Source organism: Taudactylus pleione, unplaced genomic scaffold, assembly GCF_031769625.1.
Source record: "Taudactylus pleione unplaced genomic scaffold, aTauple2 ptg000518l, whole genome shotgun sequence".
Classification (NCBI taxonomy): domain Eukaryota; kingdom Metazoa; phylum Chordata; class Amphibia; order Anura; family Myobatrachidae; genus Taudactylus; species Taudactylus pleione.
The window spans coordinates 9,248,206-9,273,055 of NW_028284920.1; positions in this window are offsets into that span (position 1 = coordinate 9,248,206).

The following is a 24,850-nucleotide window of genomic DNA, read 5'->3' on the forward strand; positions in this document are numbered from 1 at the left end:
AAGTACGACAGCAGTCATCCTGAAGCAAAACGTATAACTGAGGCCTTGACTGCTATGTTGGTGTTAGACGTGCGTCCGGTATCCGCCATTAGTGCAGTGGGATTTAGACAATTGATGGAGGTAGTGTGTCCCCGGTTCCAAATCCCGTCTAGATTCCACCTGCATCCTCAAAGCAGCAGCGACAAGCGTGCGTCTGTCTGTTAAAGGATGGTGTAACCCTCAAAGTGCGCTCCACAAACAATAAAAATATTCTTCTTTTTTCTGTTTTTGTGAAATGTGTGGGCTGTAGCTGCACCTGCATCCTTAAAGCAGCAGCGACAAGCGTGCATCTGTCTGTTAAAGGGTGGTGACACCCTCAAAGTGTGCTACACAAACAATAAAAATATTCTTCTTTTTTCTGTCTTTGTGAAATGTGTGGGCTGTAGCCGCACCTGCATCCTTAAAGCAGCAGCGACAAGCGTGCGTCTGTCTGTTAAAGGGTGGTGTAACTCTCAAAGTGCTCCAAAAAATAAAAAACTATTTTTTTAATGTGTTTGTGACTTGTGTGCGATGTAGCCGCACTTGCATCCTCAAAGCAGCAGCGACAAGCGTGCATCTGTCTGTTAAAGGGTGGTGACACCCTCAAAGTGTGCTACACAAACAATAAAAATATTCTTCTTTTTTTTCTGTCTTTGTGAATTGTGTGGGCTGTAGCCGCACTTGCATCCTCTAAGCAGCAGCGACAAGCGTGCGTCTGTCTGTTAAAGGGTGGTGACACCCTCTAAGTGTGCTACACAAACAATAAAAATATTCTTCTTTTTTCTGTCTTTGTGAATTGTGTGGGCTGTAGCCGCACTTGCATCCTCAAAGCAGCAGCGACAAGCGTGCGTCTGTCTGTTAAAGGGTGGTGACACCCTCAAAGTGTGCTACACAAACAATAAAAATATTCTTCTTTTTTCTGTCTTTGTGAATTGTGTGGGCTGTAGCCGCACTTGCATCCTCAAAGCAGCAGCGACAAGCGTGCGTCTGTCTGTTAAAGGGTGGTGTAACTCTCAAAGTGCTCCAAAAAATAAAAAACTATTTTTTTAATGTGTTTGTGACTTGTGTGCGATGTAGCCGCACTTGCATCATCAAAGCAGCAGCGACAAGCGTGCGTCTGTCTGTTAAAGGGTGGTGACACCCTCAAAGTGTGCTACACAAACAATAAAAATATTCTTCTTTTTTTTCTGTCTTTGTGAATTGTGTGGGCTGTAGCCGCACTTGCATCCTCAAAGCAGCAGCGACAAGCGTGTGTCTGTCTGGTAAAGGGTGGTGACACCCTCAAAGTGTGCTCCACAAACAATAAAAATATTCTTTTTTTTTCTGTCTTTGTGAATTGTGTGGGCTGTAGCCGCACTTGCATCCTCAAAGCAGCAGCGACAAGCGTGCGTCTGTCTGTTAAAGGGTGGTGTAACTCTAAAAAGTGCTCCAAAAAATAAAAAACTCTTTTTTTAATGTGTTTGTGACTTGTGTGCGATGTAGCCGCACGTGCATCAACATAGTAGCAGCGCCAAGCGTGCGCCTGTGTCATAAGTCAAGGGCTGGTTTGGACATCTGGTCCAGACTGAAGGACGTGCCAACAATTTCTGACAAGTCTACTGTCACTGCATATGATACTGTCCTCAAAGCAGCAGCAACAAGCGTGCGTCTGTCTGTTAAAGGGTGGTGACACCCTCAAAGTGTGCTACACAAAGAATAAAAATATTGTTCTTTTTTTTCTGTCTTTGTGAAATGTGTGGGCTGTAGCCACACCTGCATCCTTAAAGCAGCAGCGACAAGCGTGCGTCTGTCTGTTAAAGGGTGGTGACACCCTCAAAGTGTGCTACACAAACAATAAAAATATTGTTCTTTTTTTTCTGTCTCTGTGAATTGTGTGGGCTGTAGCCACACTTGCATCCTCAAAGCAGCAGCGACAAGCGTGCATCTGTCTGTTAAAGGGTGGTGACACCCTCAAAGTGTTCTACACAAACAATAAAAATATTGTTCTTTTTTTTCTGTCTTTGTGAATTGTGTGGGCTGTAGCCGCACTTGCATCCTCAAAGCAGCAGCGACAAGCGTGTGTCTGTCTGTTAAAGGGTGGTGTAACTCTCAAAGTGCTCCAAAAAATAAAAAACTATTTTTTTAATGTGTTTGTGACTTGTGTGCGATGTAGCCGCACTTGCATCCTCAAAGCAGCAGCGACAAGCGTGCATCTGTCTGTTAAAGGGTGGTGACACCCTCAAAGTGTGCTACACAAACAATAAAAATATTCTTCTTTTTTCTGTCTTTGTGAATTGTGTGGGCTGTAGCCGCACTTGCATCCTCAAAGCAGCAGCGACAAGCGTGCGTCTGTCTGTTAAAGGGTGGTGACACCCTCAAAGTGTGCTACACAAACAATAAAAATATTCTTCTTCTTTTTTCTGTCTTTGTGAAGTGTGTGGGCTGTAGCCGCACTTGCATCCTCAAAGCAGCAGCGACAAGCGTGCGTCTGTCTGTTAAAGGGTGGTGTAACCCTCAAAGTGCGCTCCACAAACAATAAAAATATTCTTCTTTTTTTTTCTGTCTTTGTGAATTGTGTGGGCTGTAGCCGCACTTGCATCCTCAAAGCAGCAGCGACAAGCGTGCGTCTGTCTGTTAAAGGATTACATCGGTGACAGCATCCAATTAGGCATGCAGACAGTCCGTACCTGTACTGGCAGGAAAAAGAAGCAATTTGGAGGTCCCTGTACAAACTGGCTCTATTTTACCTGAGTTGCCCCCCCTCCAGTGTGTGCTCCGAAAGAGTGTTTAGTGCAGCCGGGAACCTTGTCAGCGAAAGGCGTAGGAGGTTGCTTCCACAAAATGTGGAGAAGATGATGTTCATAAAATGAATTATCAACTCTTCCAGGGAGACCAGCCTCCAGAACGTACAGAGGGACCTGTGGTTGTGGATTCCAGCGGGGACGAATTAATACTCTGTGAGGATGAGGATGTACACAACACTGAAGAGGGTGAGGAATCGGTGGATGAGGAGGCTGAGGACGACATCTTGCCTCCGTAGAGCCAGTTTGTGCAGGGACAGATTAATTGCCAGCTTGTTTTGTGGGGGCCCAAACGAACCAATCATTTCAGCCACAGTCGTGTGGCAGACCCTGGCGCTGAAATGTTTGGTTTGTTAAAGTGTGCATGTCCTGTTTATACAACATAAGGGTGGGTGGGAGGGCCCAAGGACAATTCCATCTTGCACCTCTTTTTTTTCTTTGCATTATGTATAGTTTGGGGCCTAGTTTTTCAAACTGCCATCCTGTCTGCCACTGCAGTGCCACTCCTAGATGGACCACGTGTTTGTGCCGCCCACTCGTATCTCTTAGCATAGTCATCCAGCTACCTCGGTGCAACCTTTTGGACATAAAAACACTATTGTGAGGTGTGAGGTGTTCAGAATAGACTGGAAATGAGTGGAAATTAAGGTTATTGAGGTTAATAATAGCATAGGAGCAGAAAAAACCACAAATTCTGTGATTTTAGCTGTTTTTATGCTTTTTTTCAAAAAAATACAGATCCAAAACACAAAACCCAGAACCCAAAACAGGGAAGGGTGGTTTTGGCAAAACCAATCCTGATCCAAAAGACGAAGAAAGATCCAGATCCAAAACACAAAACACGAAAAGTGGCCGGTGCACACCCCTAATATAAATACAGACAGTCACTAAAACATATAAAATGATCAACCCTGCAAAACACGCACCATGGTGTACTCCACAAACACGTAGTCACACAACACTAACTAGCGTCTTTTCTCAATACCCCAATACTTACACACTGCACATGTTTATAAAAAGGTTCCCTAGCATTAAAGTGTAATATTCAAGGTTTATTCAGTATTAGTCAAGTTGTGAAATAAATGTTATTTGATATCTAAGGTTTAGTACATGGTAAGCGGACCATGTTTGGTGTCGTTCTGATCCACTGTGTCATTGCAGATTTCCGGTATCATCAGTGAGGAGATCGCAACATGTGTCTGCAAACTATGGACCGTAGAGAGTTAAACATTAAAATGTACTCTGTAATGTAGCCAGCTTAGATTTATTATGCAGCGAGAAAAAGGACACAAAGAGCTGTTGGAGGCTGGGTTGGAGGCATCCCCCTCATGCTGCCATGATTTTAAACACTCGTTATATTTTACCTTTTTCATTCGAGAGTGCACCATACAGATGCTATCTCGGACATTGTTCAATACCTCCTTATCAAAGCTGCCAATTCTTGGGAACGGTCTAACACGCTTCATCGTCATTTTAAACCATACATCACAGTACTTAATAAGCACTGTATTTAGTATGCATAATATGCCGTGCCGACCCAAGCGGCGCTTCCAACAGCAGCACATCATCTAACATCTCTACCGTTTGCTTGGCTCCCATTCTGGGAGAACCCTAAGCTTTTCAACAGAGATTTAAACTGGTGAAAGACAGTCAAGTAACTTTCACTTTCCTGCGGACGATATTAACAGGATGGCCCACACACCTATGGAAGAATAACCAGGCTGCTTCCACGCACATAATCCCTTTTTGACTACCTTTCAACTGCTAGCATGTAGGTATTCCAATAACACCTACCCTTTTCAGTGATTTCGTCCACCCTCTGCTCAGTTCACAATCACAATTTAGTCAAAACTGTGCGGTTCAGTTGCAATGCTCAAATAACCCTAACTGATCACTGAATACTGCAATCACACTGAGAGCCAAAACTACAACAAAGACAACAACTACATTTGCTTATGTGTATAGAATGCGGTATCTACTACCGAGCCACTAGGCTGACACCAGGCGCCTAGCACTTAAGGGTCATACGATACCTTTAACTAGGGAACATGTTACCCCTACCAACAAATATTCACTGTTACACACCATTTTCCTGCGCAGAAAAATACAAGTTTTCCCAGACTATGGCAACACTGATCAAGGTATTTACAACAATGCTATCTATCAATATCACTGTGCACTCTCAACGGCTTTGTTTAAAACATGTGGCAGCAATACAGGAAATACGTATACGCTATTGTGTGACTAGTCGCATACACAGTAATGCGACTACTACACAAAATGCATTAATACCCTTACGCTATTGTGCGACTTCCCCTTTTGCACATAAAAAAATCTATCAATGAAGGAAAACAAACTTTTTCCTTCCTTGTCCCTGGATTCTTAATCAGCGCTCCTTAGGCCACAATAACGAGTAGCGGACTCTCAGCAACAAAGTGGTAGCAGATTTTCGAAGGCACAATGCATTCTCCTGCTATGGCGCCTCCACCCTTTTGCTGAGAGATCGCTACCGAGTGTTACCAAGTGACCGGTAGCGTGATTCACACTGCGAGCCCCCAACTATGGATACCTATTTAAAACCTCTATGCAATCCTGTCTATAACTTCTAAAATCCTGCCTATACCTTCTAATACTTGTTGCTATTTAGCGCAATGAGTCGCACAAGAAATAAATGCTTTCAGACTTTGAGTGTGGTTCCAAAGCACAAAAAGTTATTATTCAATATAAAACAGATGGTTACACGCTGTGATCTAAAGACAATTAGTGCAAATAAATCATACAGACCCAAGGTACAGTTGTTACATACGCAAGCTCTCTGGACCCAGATACCAGCATCAGTATAGAAACCTCCGTCAACAGCACAGCAAGAAGACTGGCATCCAAGTTTAGAGAGCCCACATATATACACTTACAGGGATAGGCAATACAATAGGACAGTTTGGCATGATTCCATTGGTTCTTCTTCCTGGTTCTTCTGTTACAGTATAGTTCATAGGTCAATTCAAATGGACACAAACAGCCTCTACCAGCCCTTTGTGTCCTTTTTCCCGCTGCATGCTAATCTAAGCTAATAACATTACAGAGTACATTTTAATTTTTTAACTCTCTATAGTCCATAGTTTGCAGACGCATGTTGCGATTTTCTCACCGATGATACCGGAAATCTGTTGAGACACAGTGGATCAGTACAACACCAAACACGGTCTGCTTACCATGTACTAAACCTTAGATATCAAATAACCTTTATTTCACAACATTAATAATTACTGAATAAACCTTGAATATTACACTTTAATGCTAGGGAACCTTTTATGTAAGTGTGCAGTGTGTAAGTATTGGGATTTTGGGAAAAGACGCTAGTTAGCGCTGTGCGACTACGTGTTTGTGGAGTACATCATGGTACGTGTTTTGCAGGGTTAATCTTTTTATGTTTTAGTGACTGTTTTTTTTTTATGAGGACTTTTGACTTCTTTCTATTGCGTGGGAATCGCACAACGCTAAATAATAGCATCGCTGTATGTACTTATAATGGGCGAGATTCACTAAAATGGCGCGGGGCGGCCAGTCGCAAAATGACGTCTCATTGCCATTTGCAAAATGGCGTCGCTCAGATTTTAAACCGATCCTGTCTCAGCCAATTATCCGGCTTCGACAAGAACTTGGGCCCAGATGGACACAGCACAAGCCCAGATGTATCTGCAGTTCTGCACCAGCCCAGATGGACACAGCAGACATGAAAAACACCTGCCCAGAATGGATCAGCAGCACCAGCCCAGGACACAGCAGACAGCCCAGATGGATCAGCAGACAGCACAGTGACAGTGACAACACCGTGACCAGAGACCAGAATGGGTCAGCAGTCACCAGCCCAGGACACAGCAGATAGCACCAGCACCTCTCCTAGCCCTACACTCACCATCGACAGCACGCCCCCTTTGGTGCGAGACCCATAACGACGGCTTGGCCGTCGTTATTCGGGTCTTGCGCATGCGCACGACGGAGCTCCGTCCGTCGTGCGCATGTGCAATTCGGCACCATCGACCCGCTTGCAAGCGTCCTGCGCTTGCGAGCGGGTCTGAATGACCCCCAGTGAGCACAGACAACATGTAGGCCTTTGTTATTCCGCTGCCTGCATGCCAACCAATACCTCCCAGACTACACCCACTGGGGGGACCAGGTCTTGATAATGACCATCCCCATTTGTTGCTAGGCCTTCTTCATCCTGGACTTCCTGTCCAAAAAGGGTGAGCAGGGTACAGAGAGAGGAGCTAGATGTCCCCGATTACATTTTTTTTTCATCTATAATAGATGATGTGGAGAGAGAAGAGCTTCAGATGTTGGAAAAGGGGCTCCCACCTATTTGGCTTCCCTCCAGAGAGGAGAGCTCTGTTCCTCAGGAAGTGTCTATGTCTGAACTGATAGGTAGGTATTCTCTGTCTGTTGGTAAACACCCTTCAGGAGATCGTTATCATGCAATCGCCCGCAAATCGGGCATGTAAATGACAAAAACGACCAGCAATATGTATGTCGTTTTTGCCATCTATCATCGCCCGTACATGCTGGTCAACCTGACGATCCCGTCAGGTTCAGCATGTACGGGGAGCAATAGAGAGCACCTACTGTTCTCTTCTTACTGCCGCCGGACCTCTCTGCAATACATGGGAAAGGAAACAAACAGTCACATCCTGATGACGTCGGACACTCACAACATATGAGTGTCCAGCGTCATCAGGCTGTGACTGTTTGTATCCCTTTCCATGTGTTGCAGAGAGATCCGTGTCTTGATCTCATGCTGCCTAGACTGAACGTGTGAACATTCAGTCTAGGCACATCACTAGATATACAAACGAGAGCACGTTTGCAAAGTCGTAATCGTGCTTTCATTTGTATATCTAGTAGTGGATACCCGCCTTAAGAGGTGTGGGGATCAAATGATACTTAAGGATTAGAAACTTTTACGTCTTCATGATTTGCAGGATCCTTTACTTGTCTATTAGTATATCTGTATTGCTGTTGCATCATCTTGGTGCAATACTGTCACTGCGCCTGTAATACTGTCACTGCACCTGTAATACTGTCATTGAGACTGTAATACTGTCATTGTAACTGCACAGTAATATTGTAATTACACATGTAATACTGTCATTGAGCCTGTAATACTGTCATTGCGTACATTAACACTGTCACTGCACCTGTAATACTGTCACTGCGCCTGTAATACTGTCATTGAGACTATAATACTGTCATTGTAACTGTACAGTAATACTGTCATTACGCCTGTAATACTGTCATTGTGCCTGTAATAATGTAATTGCATACATTAATACTGTCACTGCGCCTGTAATACTGTCACTGCGCCTGTAATACTGTCATTGAGACTGTAATATTGTCATTGTAACTGCACAGTAATATTGTAATTACGCCTGTAATACTGTCATTGTGCCTGTAATACTGTCATTGCGTACATTAACACTGTCACTGCACCTGTAATACTGTCACTGCGCCTATAATACTGTCATTATGCCTGTAATACTGTCATTGCGCCTGTACAGTAATACTGTCATTACGCCTGTAATACTGTCATTAAATACAGTAATACTGTCACTGCACCTGTAATACTGTCACTGCACCTGTAATACTTGTCACTGCACCTATAATACTGTCGCTGCACCTGCAATACTGTCATTGCGCCTGTACAGTAATACTGTCACTGCACCTGTAATACTGTCATTGAGACTGTAATACTGTCATTGTGCCTGTACACTAATACTGTCATTACTCCTGTAATACTGTCATTGTGCCTGTAATACTATCATTGCGTACAGTGATACTGTCACTGCACCTGTCATACTGTCATTGCACCCGTAATACTATCATTGCATACAGTAATACTGCCACTGCACCTGTAATACTGTCACTGAACCTGTAATACTGTCATTATGCCTGTAATACTGTCATTATATCTGTACAGTAATACTGTAATTGCACCTGTAATACTGTCATTGTGCCTGTAATACTGTCATTGCGTACAGTAATACTGTCACTGTGCCTATAATACTGTCGCTGCGCCTGTAAAACTGTCGCTGCGCCTGTACAGTAATACTGTCACTGCGCCTGTAATACCGTCATTGAGACTGTAATACTGTCATTGTGCCTGTACACTAATACTGTCATCGTGCCTGTAATACTGTCATTGTGCCTGTAATACTGTCATTGCGTACAGTGATACTGTTACTGCACCTGTGATACTGTCATTATGCCTGTAATACTGTCATTGCACCCGTAATACTGTCATTGTGCCTGTAATACTGTCATTGCGTACAGTAATACTGTCACTGCACATGTAATACTGTCACTGAACCTGTAATACTGTCATTATGCCTGTAATACTGTCATTATGTCATTGCGTACAATAACACTGTCACTGCGCCTGTAATACTGTCACTGCTCCTGTAATACTGTCGCTGCGCCTGTAATACTGTCATTGCGTCTGTACAGTAATACTGTCACTGTGCCTGTAATACTGTCATTGAGACTGTATTACTGTCATTGTGCCTGTACACTAATACTGTCATTACGCCTGTAATGCTGTAACTGTGCCTGTAATACTGTCATTGCGTACAGTAATACTGTCACTGCACCTGTAATACTGTCGCTGCGCCTGTACAGTAATACTGTCATTACGCCTGTAATACTGTCATTGCATCTGTAATACTGTCATTATGCCTGTAATACTGTCATTCCACCTGTAATACTGTCATTGTGCCTGTAATACTGTCATTGCGTACAGTAATACTGTCACTGCACCTGTAATACTGTCACTGAACCTGTAATACTGTCATGATGCCTGCACAGTAATACTGTAATTATGCCTGTACAGTAATACTGGCATTGCGCCTGTAATACTGTCATTGTGCCTGTAATACTGTCATTGCGTACAGTATTACTGTCATTATGCCTGTAATACTGTGATTGCGCCTGTAATACTGTCATTGCGCCTGTACAGTAATGCTGTCACTGCGCCTGTAATACTGTCATTGAGACTGTAATACTGTCATTGTGCCTGTACACTAATACTGTCATTATGCCTGTAATGCTGTCATTGTGCCTGTAATACCGTTGCTGCACCTGTAATACTGTCATTGTGCTGTACAGTACTACCAGGGGCTGGCTGGCAACTTTTAGCCTGGGGGGCAAATGCATGCAGGCGGCCCTGGCAGAGGAGTAGCGTGTAGCCAGGGTGCTCGAAAGAACGTGCGTGCTATGGCGCCCCCCCCCCTCAAGTGTTCTAGGGAGGAGGCGGGTCCATATGGGATTAATGTAAGGTAAAAATAAAGATATGGGGCAGCCCCCTGTCGTAGTGCCCATATGCAGTGCCACAGGAGGACACCCTTATGCAGGCCTCGAGTAGTGCCCACAGTAGTGATCCCCCCTATGCAGTGCCCCTTGTGCCCCTTATATAGTGCCCCCAGTAGTGGTAACCCTTATGCAGTGCCCCTTAAATAGTGGCCCCAGTTGTAGTCTTCCCCCTATGCAGTACCCCCACTATTGCCCATTATATAGAGCCCCCAGCAGTGGTCCCTCGATGCAGTGCTCCCAGTGGTAGTCCCCTCCCCCCTATGTAGTGCCCCTAGTAGTAGTCCCCTCCCCCCTATGCAATGCCCCTAGTACTAGTCCCCTCCCCTTGTAGTGCCTCTAGTAGTAGTCCCCCCCAGTAGTAGTACCCCCCGTGTAGTGCCCCCAGTAGTAGTAGTCCTGCCCTTGTAGTGCCCCCAGTAGTAGTAGTCTCCCCCTTGTAGTGCTCCCAGTAGTATTCCCCCCCTGTAGTGTTCCCAGGAGTCCCCCCTTGTAGTGCCCCCATTAGTGTTCCCCCCCTGTAGTGCTCCCAGTAGTCCCCCCCTTGTAGTACTCCCAGTAGTCCTCCCCTTGTAGTGCCCCCAGTAGTATTCCCCCCCTGTAGTGCTCCCTGGAGTCCCCCCCTTGTAGTGCCCCCAGTAGTATTCCCCCCCTGTAGTGCTCCCAGTAGTCCCCCCCTTGTAGTGCTCCCAGGAGTCCCCCCCTTGTAGTGCCCCCAGGAGTACCCCCCTTGTAGTGCTCCGAGGAGTCCCCCCCTTGTAGTGCTCCCAGGAGTCCCCCCCTTGTAGTGCTCCCAGTAGTCCCCCCCTTGTAGTGCCCCCAGGAGTCCCCCCCTTGTAGTGCTCCCAGTAGTCCCCCCCTTGTAGTGCTCCCAGGAGTCCCCCCCTTGAAGTGCTCCCAGGAGTCCCCCCCTTGTAGTGCCCCAGGAGTCCCCCCCTTGTAGTGCTCCAAGGAGTCCCCCCCTTGTAGTGCTCCCAGGAGTCCCCCCCTTGTAGTGCCCCCAGGAGTCCCCCCTTGTAGTTCTCCCAGGAGTCCCCCCCTTGTAGTGCTCCCAGTAGTCCCCCCCCCGCAGTAGAGATATAATAATTAAAAAAAAAAAAAAACACACTTACCTGACACCCGCTCCTGCTCCTGGTCCCGCCGCCGAGATCAGCTCCTCCGTCCGCCGCTTTGCATTATGGGAGTGATGCATCATGGGAGTGACGCGTCACTCCCATTTTACCCACTGCGGGAGCCGGAAGATGTCCGGCTCTGGCAGTGGGAGCAGCAGCCGATGAGAGTCTGTCTGACTCTCATCAGCTGCTAAAGCAAACACACAGCTGCCGGCTCCGGCGGCTGTGTGTTTGTGCTGTGTAGCGCTGACCGAACTCCGTCCGGTCAGCTCTACACACGCGGTGCAGTCTGTGACACAGTCTGCACCGCAGCCCGCGGCTCGCATGACGCTGCGGCCCGGGGGGCACATGGCACCCTGCCCCCCGGCCCAGCCCGCCACTGAGTACTACTGTCACTGTGCCTGTAATACTGTCATTGAGACTGTAATACTGTCATTGCGCCTGTACAGTGATATTGTCACTGTGCTTGTAATACTGTCATTGAGACTGTAATACTGTCATAGTGCCTGTACAGTAATGCTGTCACTGCGCCTGTAATACTCTCATTGAGACTGTAATACTGTCATTGTGCCTGTACACTAATACTGTCATTACGACTGTAATACTGTCATTGTGTCCAGTAATACTGTCACTGCACCTGTAATACTGTCACTGAGACTGTAATACTGTCACTGCACCTGTAATACTGTCATTGAGACTGTAATACTGTCATTGTGCCTGTACACTAATACTGTCATTATGCCTGTAATACTGTCATTGCCCCTGTAATACTGTCATTGTGCCTGTAATACTGTCATTGCATACAGTAATACTGTCACTGCACCTGTATTACTGTCACTGAACCTGTAATACTGTCCCTGCACCTGTAATACTGTCATTATGCCTGTAATACTGTAATTGTGCCTGTACAGTAATACTGTCATTGCACCTGTAATACTGTAATTGTGCCTGTAATACTATCACTGCACCTGTGATACTGTCATTGTACCTGTAATACTGTCACTGCGCCTGTAATGCTATCCTTGCACCGGAATGGGATTGAAATCCCGGCGGCTGGTAAGTATTCAATTTCTAACCCTCCCCTTCCCCCCACCCTAACCCTTCCTTGGTGGTGCCTAACCCTAAGTCCCCCTGGGGGTGCTCAATCCTAACACCCCCTTCCCGCCCCCCTAAGCCTAACATTCCCGGGGGTGCCTAACCCTAACTTCCCCTAGCCTAACCCTCCCCGGGCGGTGCCTAACCCTAATTCCCCCCAGGGGTGCCTAAACCTAACCCTCCCCCCCTCCAGTGCCCAACAGTTAAAAAGCGTCGTACTTAACTCGATCGTTCCGGCGTTTATCTGTCTTCCAGTGTCAGGATTAAGATAGGCATCTGTATTTCGACGCCTATCTTAAGTCCCGTGTTGGGCTTTAGGCGTCGGTATTTAACTGGCATTCAGTCCGCTGGTCTAATAACTGACTCCCCATTGCACCTGTAATACATTTCCTAGCTGCACTTGCTTCCAAGTGGTCTAACCTTAGTTTTTTTAATTGAGGGAAAAACTGTCCTTGTGAAATTCCTTACACTACAGGAAAGGAATCATTCATCCAGTGTGTGTGTGTGTGTGTCTTTATATGGGCAAAGAGAGCACAGTGAAATCTCTTATTGTTAAAAATGTGCTGAGTGGGTATCATACCAATTATAACATGTTTAATTCACTGAACACTGTAACATTAATCACAAAGCAGGTTATTTTCTATTACACTATTTTCCTTATAGCAAAAAACAAAATCACTTTGGGAAAACAGACCCTGGTCCGCTCATACTAGAGGCTCGAGAAATGCGGAAAACAAAAATTACTGACACTTGAACAAAGCTTAATTTACTTTCTTACAAGAGACACAAGGGAAATGGACTAAAGTAAAGGGCAGGAGAACCAAGTGATCAACTACAAAGGGCTATAACATGCCCAGATCATGTACAAGAGGGTTGGGTACAGGATGCCGGCGTTTGGGATCCCGGCATTCAGAATACCAATGCCGGCATCCCGACAGGGTTAGAATACTGACACTTTGTTGGTCGGTAGTCTAACTCTACCCCCCTCCCTACCATAACCCTATCCCTCCCTCCCCAGTGCCTAACCCTAACCGCCCCCCTAGTGCCTAAAACTTAGGACACTTTGGCCCCGCTGTTCGACCCACAGGCCAAAGTGTCCCGCCGGTGGTCGGAAGGTGGGACACCCCCACTGCCGCAGCTGTGCCGGCCCCGGAGAAGAGGAGTGGATGCCGCACATATGTGCGCAGCATCCATTCAGTGCAGGGAGATGGCTGGTGGCAGCTCAGCTACTGATATAGTGCTGGGCTCGCCCTCAGCCTGAGGTTAAATGGGAGGCATGCCATGTGGACACGATCCCAAATAGCGTAATTTAGGGGGCATGGTCCATTGTAATTAGGCTTAGCCACACACAGGTTACAGGGGCGTCGGCTTACATGGCTGCACAGGGCACGGCTCCTCCTGGAGCTGGCCCTGTCCCCAACCCCGCAACTTGCCTTTGGGGTTCCAAATCCCAACAGCGGAATCCCGGCAAGGGATTTAACATAGGCGTCAAAATACAGAAGCCTATGTTATTCCCAAAGCCGGAACACCGAGGACGCCAGCCTGATCGAAGGTAAGTCTGGGGCGCCACTAAGGGAGGGTTAGGGGGAGCAGGGGAGGGTTAGGGTACTTACCTGCCCCAGTCAGGATCTCCTCTTATCGGGCATCCGCTGTCAAGATTTGAACCAGTTAGTTTTAGGCACCCCAGGGAGAGATTGGGGTTAAGCACCCCCCTGGGAGGGTTAGGTTTAGGGAGTGGTAAGAGGGGGTGAGGCACCCCCAGGGAGAGATTAGGGTTAGGCACCCACAGCAGGAGGTTAGGGTTAGGCACCACTAAGGGAGGGTTAGGGAGGGACAGGGGAGGGTTAGGGTACTTACCTGCCCCAGTCGGGATCTCCTCCTGTCGGGCATCCGCCGATATTTCAATCTCATTCCATGGGAAACATACATATACACAGTGCTGGCAGTGGAGTATGCACCACGTATAGCAGTGGTGACTCAGTAGTACTGATTCAGATTTGGGAATAGACTAAGATAGGGCAAGTAACTGTATACCTGGACAAACCATGTTGCACTGCAAGGGCTGCAAATACATACATTTGTTTTTGCATGCAGGGTAAATACTGTCTGCTTTTGCATATAGGGGCTCATTCAGACCCGGACGCTAAGCTGTGCTCTCTCGCAGCCGTCAGAGTGCCTAAAGTCCCCCTAAGTCCTAAACCTCTTCTCCCCCCCCCGTGGCTATTCGCACCCGAAATCCAGCTTATTTACGTATGCCGGGTGTCGGGATTTCAGTGTGGGGCTTATGATAGGCGTCAGTATTTAGACGCCTACAGGATTTTACTGTCGGAAAGCCGCCAGACGCCATTTTGACCGCCGGCTTCCTGACTACATCCCATATTCATCATGGAACCTGTGTATTCATCATTGGAACCTATGTATTCATCATGGACATCCACAAGTGTGATCTGGACTCATAGGGTCCAGACACCCAGAAATAGGCTCACTATTTAGCAGATGATTTATCAAAATGCCAAGATCAGGTCAGGGTAGGCAAGTTGAGGGTAGGATTATAGACAAGGAATTATGGCCAAGAACCAGCCATGCCAGTATCTACTATACAAAAGGGAAAATTTGTCCTTCTGTCTTTCTATACAAATCCACAGTTTACAAGCGAAGATCGTGAAATTTTACATACGAGCGTATTAAAACACGGCGGAGGCAACTAAAAAAATTGAAAATCAAAATTAATTACTGTTAATTTTTAATTAGTTAAAAAACACTATTTTTGCTGTATGCTCACTGTGGGACCTCACGGCACATGGGTAGGGGTTCGGAGCAAGCGTTTTGTGTTGTCATGTTTTGTCATGATCTTAATGTTTAATATCGAAGAGAGCTTTAGCAGGCTTTGCCAGCATTCTCAGCTCTCTGACTATACCAAATTACGCAACAACATTGACTTCTTTCTTCAAACTGTGTCAAAATGATGACTTTGCAAGGACCCTGCTGTACTGTGAGCTGCCAAAATATTACACATGGAATGCTTCTCCAAAAGTTTTTATGCGCAGAAAACAGGGAGTCGCTGTAGATGGTCATCCTGGTATCAGAGCAATAGAAGCTCTTGGCCATGTTTACACTGTACATCCGACAAATTTTGAATGCTTCTATCTCCGAAGTTTGCTTTACACTGTTACAGGTCCTACTTTCTTCGAAGACCTTAGGACTGTTGATGGGGAAGTTTGTCACACTTTTCATGAGGCCTGCCTAAGGAGAGGTTTGCTGGAGGATGATGTGTAAATAAACATTCTTAAAATACCGGGCATCGCCGGGTACTCCAGCTAGTCACAGAACTAAACAAAGTTTGAGGGACGGCACAGCAATGTGTGCTCAAACACTTCCAAAACTGGGCTTCACTGCATATGTGCCAGACTCCATTATTTATTATAGGGCAGTGTGGCAGCATAGTATTTAGAACTGCTGTCTAACAGCACTGAGGCAATGGGTTTCACTCCAACCAGGACTCTATCATTGTAGAGTTTGCATGTTCACCAAACTATGTGCATTGGTCTACACAGGCTCTGGATTTTTCTGACATTCCAAAGACATATTGGTTGGTCAATTGTTTCTACAAGATCAACACAGGTTGTGCGTGTGTGTGTGTGTGTGTGTGTGTGTGTGTGTGTGTGTGTGTGTGTCAATTAAGAATGTAAACTCTATGGGGGCAGGGAGTGATGTAAATAATTACTTATTCTCTTTACAGCTATGATAGGAGGGATCAAATATTTCACCATTGATGGTCACCATCAGTGCTATTGGTACTTTCCATCGATGGAGGGAAACCTTTGATGGCTTGAACTATCAGATAGCGGCGCAAGTGCAGACAGGTGCCAGCCAATCAAAGAAGGAGGGGTGTGGGATGGCTAACAAGAGGCTAGGGCTAAACGATGGGGGAGAGGGGGGACTGGTGCCACGTCATCGAAACTCAGCTTTTGGTATGGGAGAAACATGTGAACTCTGATATAAATGGCAAAAGATCGACCATCATAAGCACACCATCATTGATGGTTAATGATGTCCAAGCCTAATTGACATTATATATAATAAACAGTAATAATGATAATCATGTAAGATCACATAAGTTCCACTGTACTGAACAGAAGAAGCATGGTCCATTTGGTAAAATGTATATCACAGCAATAAACAATGTATGAAAGCCTAAGCTGCATTCACAGCTCAGGGGGAGATTTATCAAAGCTTTGAGAGAGCTTAAGTACTAACTAATCAGCGTCTAACTGTCATGTTACAGGCTGTCTTTAAAAAAATGACAGGAGCTGATTTGTTGTTACTTTATCGCTCTCCAAGTTTTGATACCTCTCCCTAATATTACCATCTAACACCATTGTATTCTAAAGAGATGAATGACTAAAGATTTGGGATGATCACTAAAGTGTACCACACTTATAAATCGTGTTCTCACTGTTCACAAATTATGCTGATGTACAGTAACACAGCTCTGTGTATGCTTTTCTGGCCCCTACATGCTGAACTGGTCAGCCTGTCACACCTTGGCCAGGACCCATTCCTGACTCATCACCCTCGCTTAGCTTATGCTATTGGATTGCGTGCTCCGCAGGGTTAATTACAAACCTATAAATCAGGTGGTTCAAATCAAGAGGACTTCAATATGAAATATGCTCTGCTGCTAGTTGAGAACAAGAGGTATTGGTGTATAAGGTGGGTTAAAGGACTTGAGTGTGTGCCAGATGCACTCTTGTTCTCCTTAAATTCATGTGACCTGGAAGCTGGGACCTGCATGACTCACAGGTGTAACAGAGCCAGAGAAGTCCAAGGAATGAGTCTCTGTTCAGATTTTGGCTAGAGACCCTCAGCTCTCCCTCCCCCTCTGCCAAGCACCACGGGGTCATTAAACCCATTTTCCGCTTGGCTGACTCGATGTCTTCAGTTTCCACTTAATGTGAAATAGCTTTTCTGTAATCTGACCCTCAGACTTCAGAATGTGCCAGTTGTGCTCCCTGCTCCCTGGATCCTTAGATAATAGGCAGAACACAGTTACAGAGTTACACACGCCAAAGCGGAAACAAAGCAGTATATATTGCATGTCTCAAGGGAGGCTGTAAAGCCCAGCAGTTAATTCAGCGAGTGGTCCTCAAGAGCCATCCCATAGAAGAGACAGCAGATCACTCTCTCCTCGCAAAACATCAAAGACAGATACAATGGCAGAAATATGAGGATGGGAGCCCTGTCACCGTAGTATTTTATACTTCCATGAAGCCAAATAAGTGTCACCAGTATTTGAAGAGTTAAAGAGCAATTTATATGGCCGCCAAGTAATTATGTAACAGGGATTATAGCTTTAAATGCTAAGTCCATCTTTACATTAAGAATTTTAAAAGTAATCACCCCCCTCCCCCTTTTCTTGAGGCTCTATTAGCCCCTTGGATCTCTTACTATACATTGTAAGGGTTCCATGAACATAATGGGGCCCAAAGCATAACTTGTGTCTACTACTCTCCTGCTCTATACATCGCACCACTGCAGGTCACTGACACATTAGTCCCAACTTTGTAACTATTGGTGCTGGAACCTAAAAAATTATCAGCTTGAAACTGTAGGATTTCAAAGGTATTATTCAGCGTCAAGGAAAAGAGACAGCTTGCATGTTGGGCTCTCCAAGGAGAGTGGAGACAGAGGAGTTAGGATAAATCTACTCTACTCACTTCTCTCCCCTATTATCTCTCTATACTGCCCTGGACAAGCCATATCCCTATACAATGCCTCCCTTACTTCTGCTCTTGACTCTGTTGCTCCGGTGATCACTTCTCACCTTTGCAGATTCACACCTCAACCCTGGCATTCCAAATGCACCAGATACCTGAAAAAGTGTTCACGAACCGTTGAGCAACAGTGGAGGAAATTATGCTCCAATGCAGACTTCCCCCATTTCAAATTTATGTTTTCATCCTACAGTTCTGCCCTCTCCCTCTCTAAACAGTTGTATTTCAAGAACATAATCTCCTCCCAGTCCTCAAACCCCTGTAGTCTCTTTGCCACTGTCAACTTTCTCCTCTGCCCTCCTCCTCATATCCCCTCATCACTCTCCGCCCTTGGCTTTGACACTCATTTCAGATCTAAAATTGAAATCATATGTCAGAACATCACATCTCACAGATCCTCAGCAGCCACTCCCACCTTTCCCAGCCTACCCATCCCCACTCATCTTACCAACTCTGACTTCTTTCTCTCCATTGTTTGGAGAAGAAGTCATGGCCCTTATCTGGTCAGCCCTCTGACACCTCCCCTGATGACCCTATCCCATCCCCCTCCTCTGTCTCCTCTCTCCTGCTGCCTGTTCACATCAAGCCCATCTAGTTAATCTTTCCCTTTCATCAGATAAGCACGCCCTTGTCTCCCTCATTCCTAAAAAAACCTAACCAAGCATGCCCTTGTCTCCCTCATTCCTCATTCCATCTCTCCTATTTGCCTCTAAACTCCTTGAGTGCATTGTCTGCAACTGCCTTACCACCTTTCTATCCTCCAACTCTCTGCTTGACCCAATATAGCTTGGCTTTCGTCCTCTCCACTCCACTGAAACTGCCTTCACAAAAGTCAGCAATAACCTCCTTGCTCCCAAATCCAAGAGCCACTGCTCTCTCTTCATTCTTCTCAGCCTCTCTACTGCTTTTGACAATGTGGACCACCCTCTCCTCCTGCAAATCCTTTACTCCCTTGATCTGTGTGATGCTGCCCACTCCTGGCTGGCCTCCTACCTCTCTGACCATTCTATTTCCATGTCCACTCATGGCTCCACTTACGGTAGGTGTCCCTCAAGGTTCTGTTCTTGGACCTCTCCTATTCTTACATCCTCTTTAGGTGTGCCCATCAGCTCTTTTGGACTCCAATATCATTTCTATGCAGATGACACTCAGATCTTCCTCTCGTCCCCTGACCTCTCCCCCACTCTCCTCACTCGTATCTCCAACTGTCTCTCTGTTATTTCTTCCTGGATGTCCCAGCGCTTTCTAAAACTTAACATGTCTGAGCTGATCATCTTCTCGCCCTACTGAATAACCTCACTTCCCACAATGTAATTCTCTAGACAGCACCACCATCTCCTCTAGCCCCGAAGTGCGCTGTCTTGGAGTTATCCGTGACGCCTCCCTCTCCTTCAAGCCACACATTCGGTACCTCTCGCAGTCCTGCCACTTCTATCTCAGAAATATGTCCAGTATCATATCCTTTCTCACCTGGAGGCTACTACAACCCTCATCCACTCACCGGTCATCTCCAGATTGAACTACTGGTACCTCCTCCTCTCTGGTCTCTGACTACCACCTCTCCTCAATGCTGCTTCCTGGGTCATCTTCCTCTCCAAATGTACTATACCTGCCTTCCCTCTCCTGTAAGCCCTACACTGGTTCCCCTTCCCCTTCAGAACCCAATTCAAGCTATTCACACTCACTTACAAAGCCTTCATCCAAACCTCTCCCATTTACATCTCTGACCTTATCTCCCTTTACTCTCCCGCTCGCCCACTTTGCTCCCACTGCCTCCTCCAAGATGTTGCTTGTGCTGCTCCCTTCCTCTGTTATAATCTCCCCTGTCTGTATCCACCTCCTGTCTGCCCCTCCCATTCAGAACGTAAGCTCTCACAAGCAGGGACATCCTTCCTCATGGGCTGCTCCTTCCCTTATTATACTATCACCTGCTTCATACTGCCCACCATAGCAACTAACCCTTGGTTTCTACCACGCTGCTGCTTATTTCAGTATTGTGACCACTAACACAGCAATGTTTATAAACCATGTCCTTGTCCTGCAATGTGCTGTACTGTAAATCACTGTATTCTTGTTATGCTTATTCTGTTGTTGTACTTTTTTAGGCACTGCAGAACCCTTGTGGTGCTATATAAAATAAGGAAAATAATAATATACCCAATTACATCAAGGGTATTAATAGAGCCCAGGAAGCTAGCACTGGGGGCAGCAAGGAGGAAGGGGGTTGGTGGTTGGCTGGGAATGGCTAATGGAAAGAGGGGAATTCATTCTTAAAATGTTTCTGCCATTGGATGACTCCTTGTGATGGCATGCAGCCATAATTTCTAAGCCATTTGATGGTTTAAAGAAGCCTTGGTGGTACATGCGCAGAAAGCAGAGCACTGCGCTGGGTCAGTATTTCTCCCTATAGTAAAGAAGCAAACAATGGTGGCAACCATCGCCTGGAATCTAATGGTAAAACCACCACCATCGGATCTGAAACATCGATGGTTTTGAACCATCTGTTTTCAATGGTTATCCCTTGTACAATATACAGGGGACTAGTGCTTCCTGCGCAGTGTGTGTTGTATGTAACTGACGTCCCCCAACCCCCAAGGGGCCACCGACCTAGCTAGTGTTGAGGCTGTGATATCACTTATCCATCCCGCAGCCTCATTAACCTACCTTGGCACCACATGTTGAGTGCAGAGTGCTGGTGCTGCTCCATCATTACGGTCTGTGAGTGATCAGGGTCGAGTTGTAAATATTTAAACAAAGTGCAGCCACACCTCCCATGTGGCAAATAATTATATATTTCCCTATCATAACTCCTCTGTTCCATATAGATATGCACTGATAAGGAGAAGCACACACAACAGCACTTCATTTTATTTGCATACATATTTGTCATGTAGCTGATACTATGCAAATTAGAGAAATGACCAGACACTGGCCTATTGCATCACCTAAAAGATCCCAGAAGTCATTGTGTTTTTTTTAAATATATATACAACAATAACCAGAAGGAATTTCATTATATAATAATATACAGTGTGTCTGACTTTTATATGTTTAGCCATACCCATTCTACATACTGTATAATAGTGTTTATGTGGAGTAGAACGTAGACCTGTTGGAGGAGCGTATCTCATGGAGTTCGATAACTTTAAGCTATGACGCCCGGCGCCGGCCATGCCCCCCTCAGCCATGATGTCATGCCAAGGGGGGTGGGGCTACAAGTGTTCGAAACAGCGCTGCTGTGAGCATCCTCGGGATGCTGCGGGTGGCTGTTATGGCTGCAGTCTGCCATTTGGAGCATCCAGCTGATGCTCCACTCCGGGCGGCACTGCATCTGAGATTCTGGCCGCAGGGTGCCATTCCAGGCACCCAGCTAGCCAGATAGAGGGACCGTGGATGACCGGTGGAGATGGGCACAAAGTGGCTGTAATTACGGGAAGCTGCAGAAGTCAGATTTATTACCTTATGTTAATGTGGGTATCTGAAGGGCTTCAAGCAGGAAGCTGCACCGCCCACTGGTTTTCCATCCACAACGCCACCATCATCATTATTATTATCAGCACTTGCACTTGCACTGGTTGCAAGAGATCCGTCACAAACAGGCTTCCCTTCTCTCTATTTGCAATTCAGAATAGCACGGAACTCTAGTGACACTCCCATGACACGCCCATGAGACAGAACCTTTCTATGACCACAATTTCCTGCTGAGAAACACCCATTTCACCCAAGGAGAGTTCCGGCCAATATCCCTTGGAATTTCCCGGAAATATGGAAAAATGCAAAAACTCTACTTCAGTTCATTTGCAGTTTGATAAATCTATACGGTGCTTGATCCGACTAAGAATCAGAGTGTGGGGACATGCCCAGTGCTTCCCAAGTATACGCGTGGTATCCATTGCAGCAGTGAGAGAGTGCCTCCCATTCTTTCCACCTGTCCCCCGCTTGTGGGACACTACAGTCCGTGGGTGGAATGGGAACAGTGGACGAAAATCGTGTTTATCCTACATATATTGGGATGGTTATGACGTATGCAAAGATGTAAGCATAAATATGCCAGATGTATCTTTTGCACTTAGTATGAGGTAGGTGCATGTGTGCACTGATGATGGTGATAACAAATAGAAAACCAGATACTAGAGACAGCTAAGGGCTTAATGAAGAGTTTGGATTCCTATATAAGACCTCACTGCGGTGATTTGGGAGCCAGTTACAGTCTGCTGTTACCAGTGGCGTAACTAAGTTATTTGGAGCCCAGGGCAAATTTGAAAATGGATCCCCCCCACCCCCTCTATGTGAGCGTGCCGCAGGCGCGCGTGGCAAAAAATGGGCGTGGCCACTGAAAAATGGGGCGTGTCAACATGACACACACCCCTTTCTTGTCACTGGGAACATTTCTTTCCATTTGCACCTTAATTCAGTGCCCCTTATACAGTCCCCCCCTCTATGCAGTGCCCCTAGTAGTGGTCCCCCTTATGCAGGCCCCGAATAGTTCCCCTTATACAGGCCCCCAGTAGTGGTCCCCCATATGCAGTGCCCCTTACACAGTGCCCCCTGTAGTGGTCCCCCTTATGCAGCCCCCCATTAGTTCCCCTTATACAGTGCCCCCAGTAGTGATCCCTCATATGCAGGCCCCCAGTAGTGATCCCCCATATACAGTGCCCCTTATACATTTCCCCCTGTAGTGGTTCTCCCTTTTCAGTGCCCCCTGTAGTGGACCCCCCTGTGCAGTGCCCCCAGTAGTGAGCCCCTTATATAGTGCCCCCAGTAGTAGTCCCTCCTATACAGTGCCCTTTATATAGTTCCCCCAGTAGGAGTCCCCCTTGATGCAGTGCCCCCTGTAGTAGTCCCCAGTAGTGGTCCCCAACAATGCAGTGCCCACAGTAGTATCCCCCCCAGTGGTAGTCCCCAGTAGTGGTTCCCCATGATGCAGTGCCCACAGTAGTATCCCCCCCCAGTGGTAGTCCCCAGTAGTGGTTCCCCATGATGCAGTGCCCTCAGTAGTATCCCCCCAGTAGTATCCCCCCAGTAGTGTACCCGCCCCAAGGCAGTGCCCCAGTAGTATCCCCCCCAGTAGTTGTCCCCAGTAGTGGTCCCCCCCCGAAGCAGTGCCCCCAGTAGTATCCCCCACCCAGTAGTAGTCCCCAGTACTGATCCCCCCCACCTGAAGCAGTGCCCACAGTAGTACCCCCCCAGTAGTGCCCCCAGTAGTAGACCCCTTCTTTGTAAGAGGGCGCCCCCCCCGAAATACACACTAAAATGAAACAAAAGAAAAATACTTACCTGTATCCACGCTCCTGCTCCTGCCGCCGTCCGCACGTCCATCCTCCCAGGCCAGGCCGCTCTGCATTATGGGAGAGACGTCATGACATCATGACATTTCTCCCATTACCACTGCAGGAGCCGGACGGAAGCCTGGCTCTTGCAGTGGGCGCGCAGCAGTCAATGAGAGTCTATCTGACTCTCATTGGCTGCTGATTAACACACACATCACCGCCAGTGCTGGAGGTGATGTGTGTGTTATGCACAGTCTGAGCCCACCTGCCACCCTCCTCCTGGCGCTATTGGGCAAGCACTCAGGGGGAGGGAAGGGGCTCAGCTGTGCAGCACAGGACCGGTGCTAGAAGCCTAGTGCCGGTCCTGTGTAAATGTATGGCGCTGACCGCACTCACTGCGGTTGGCGCTACAGTGGCTAACTAGGGCGGGCGGGCCTGTACCGTGGCCGGCGGCGCCCCCCCCACACCGCCGGTCCAACGGCGCCCAGAGCACACACCCCGCTCGCCCTGCCCTAGTTACGCCACTGGCTATTACAAACTGCTGTGCTCTCTCGGCTGTGTTGCCTTCTCCTGTGTCAATTGACTCCAGACTGCTTCTGCTCCTGTGTCCATCCTGTACTGCTGTGCTGTACTCCACTCCAGTGGCTGCTCAGTGCTGTGCTGTGTCCATACACTCCAGTGCTCAGTGCTGTGCTGTGTCCATCCACTCCAGTGCTCAGTGTGTGCCCATCCACTCCAGTGCTCAGTGCTGTGCTCATCCACTCCAGTGCTTAGTGCTGTGACCATCCATTCCAGTGCTGCCAGGCTCCATTACTGCCGATGCACCTGTCTGGTGTCCATCTGCTCCAGTGCTGCCAATACATCTGTCTGTTGTCCATCCACTCCAGTGTTGACGATGCACTTGTCTGGTGTCGATCCACTCCAGTGCTGACGATGCACATAACTGGTGTCCATCCGCTCCCCTGTGTATCCATAACATACAAGTACTGTGATTTCGCAAGCCATACCCCCCTGTGTATCCATAACACACAAGTACTGTGACTCCTCAGGCCGTACCCCTGTGTATCCATAACATACAAGTACTGTGCCTCCACAGGCCATACCCCCCTGTGTATCCATAACATACAAGTACTGTGACTCCTCAGGCCATACCACCCTGTGTATCCATAACATAAAAGTACTGTGACTCCACAGGCCATACCCCTGTGTATCCATACCATACAAATACTGTGATTACGCAGATCATACCACCCTGTGTATCCATAACACATAACATACAAGTACTGTTACGTCACAGGCCATACCACCGCATGTATCCATAACATACGAGTACTGTGATTATGCAGGCCACACCACACATAAGTGGTGTGACCCTGCTGTGTCCATTGCTAACAAAGGGGCATATTCAATTGGGGGCGAGAATAGCATAAATCCCACACCCACTG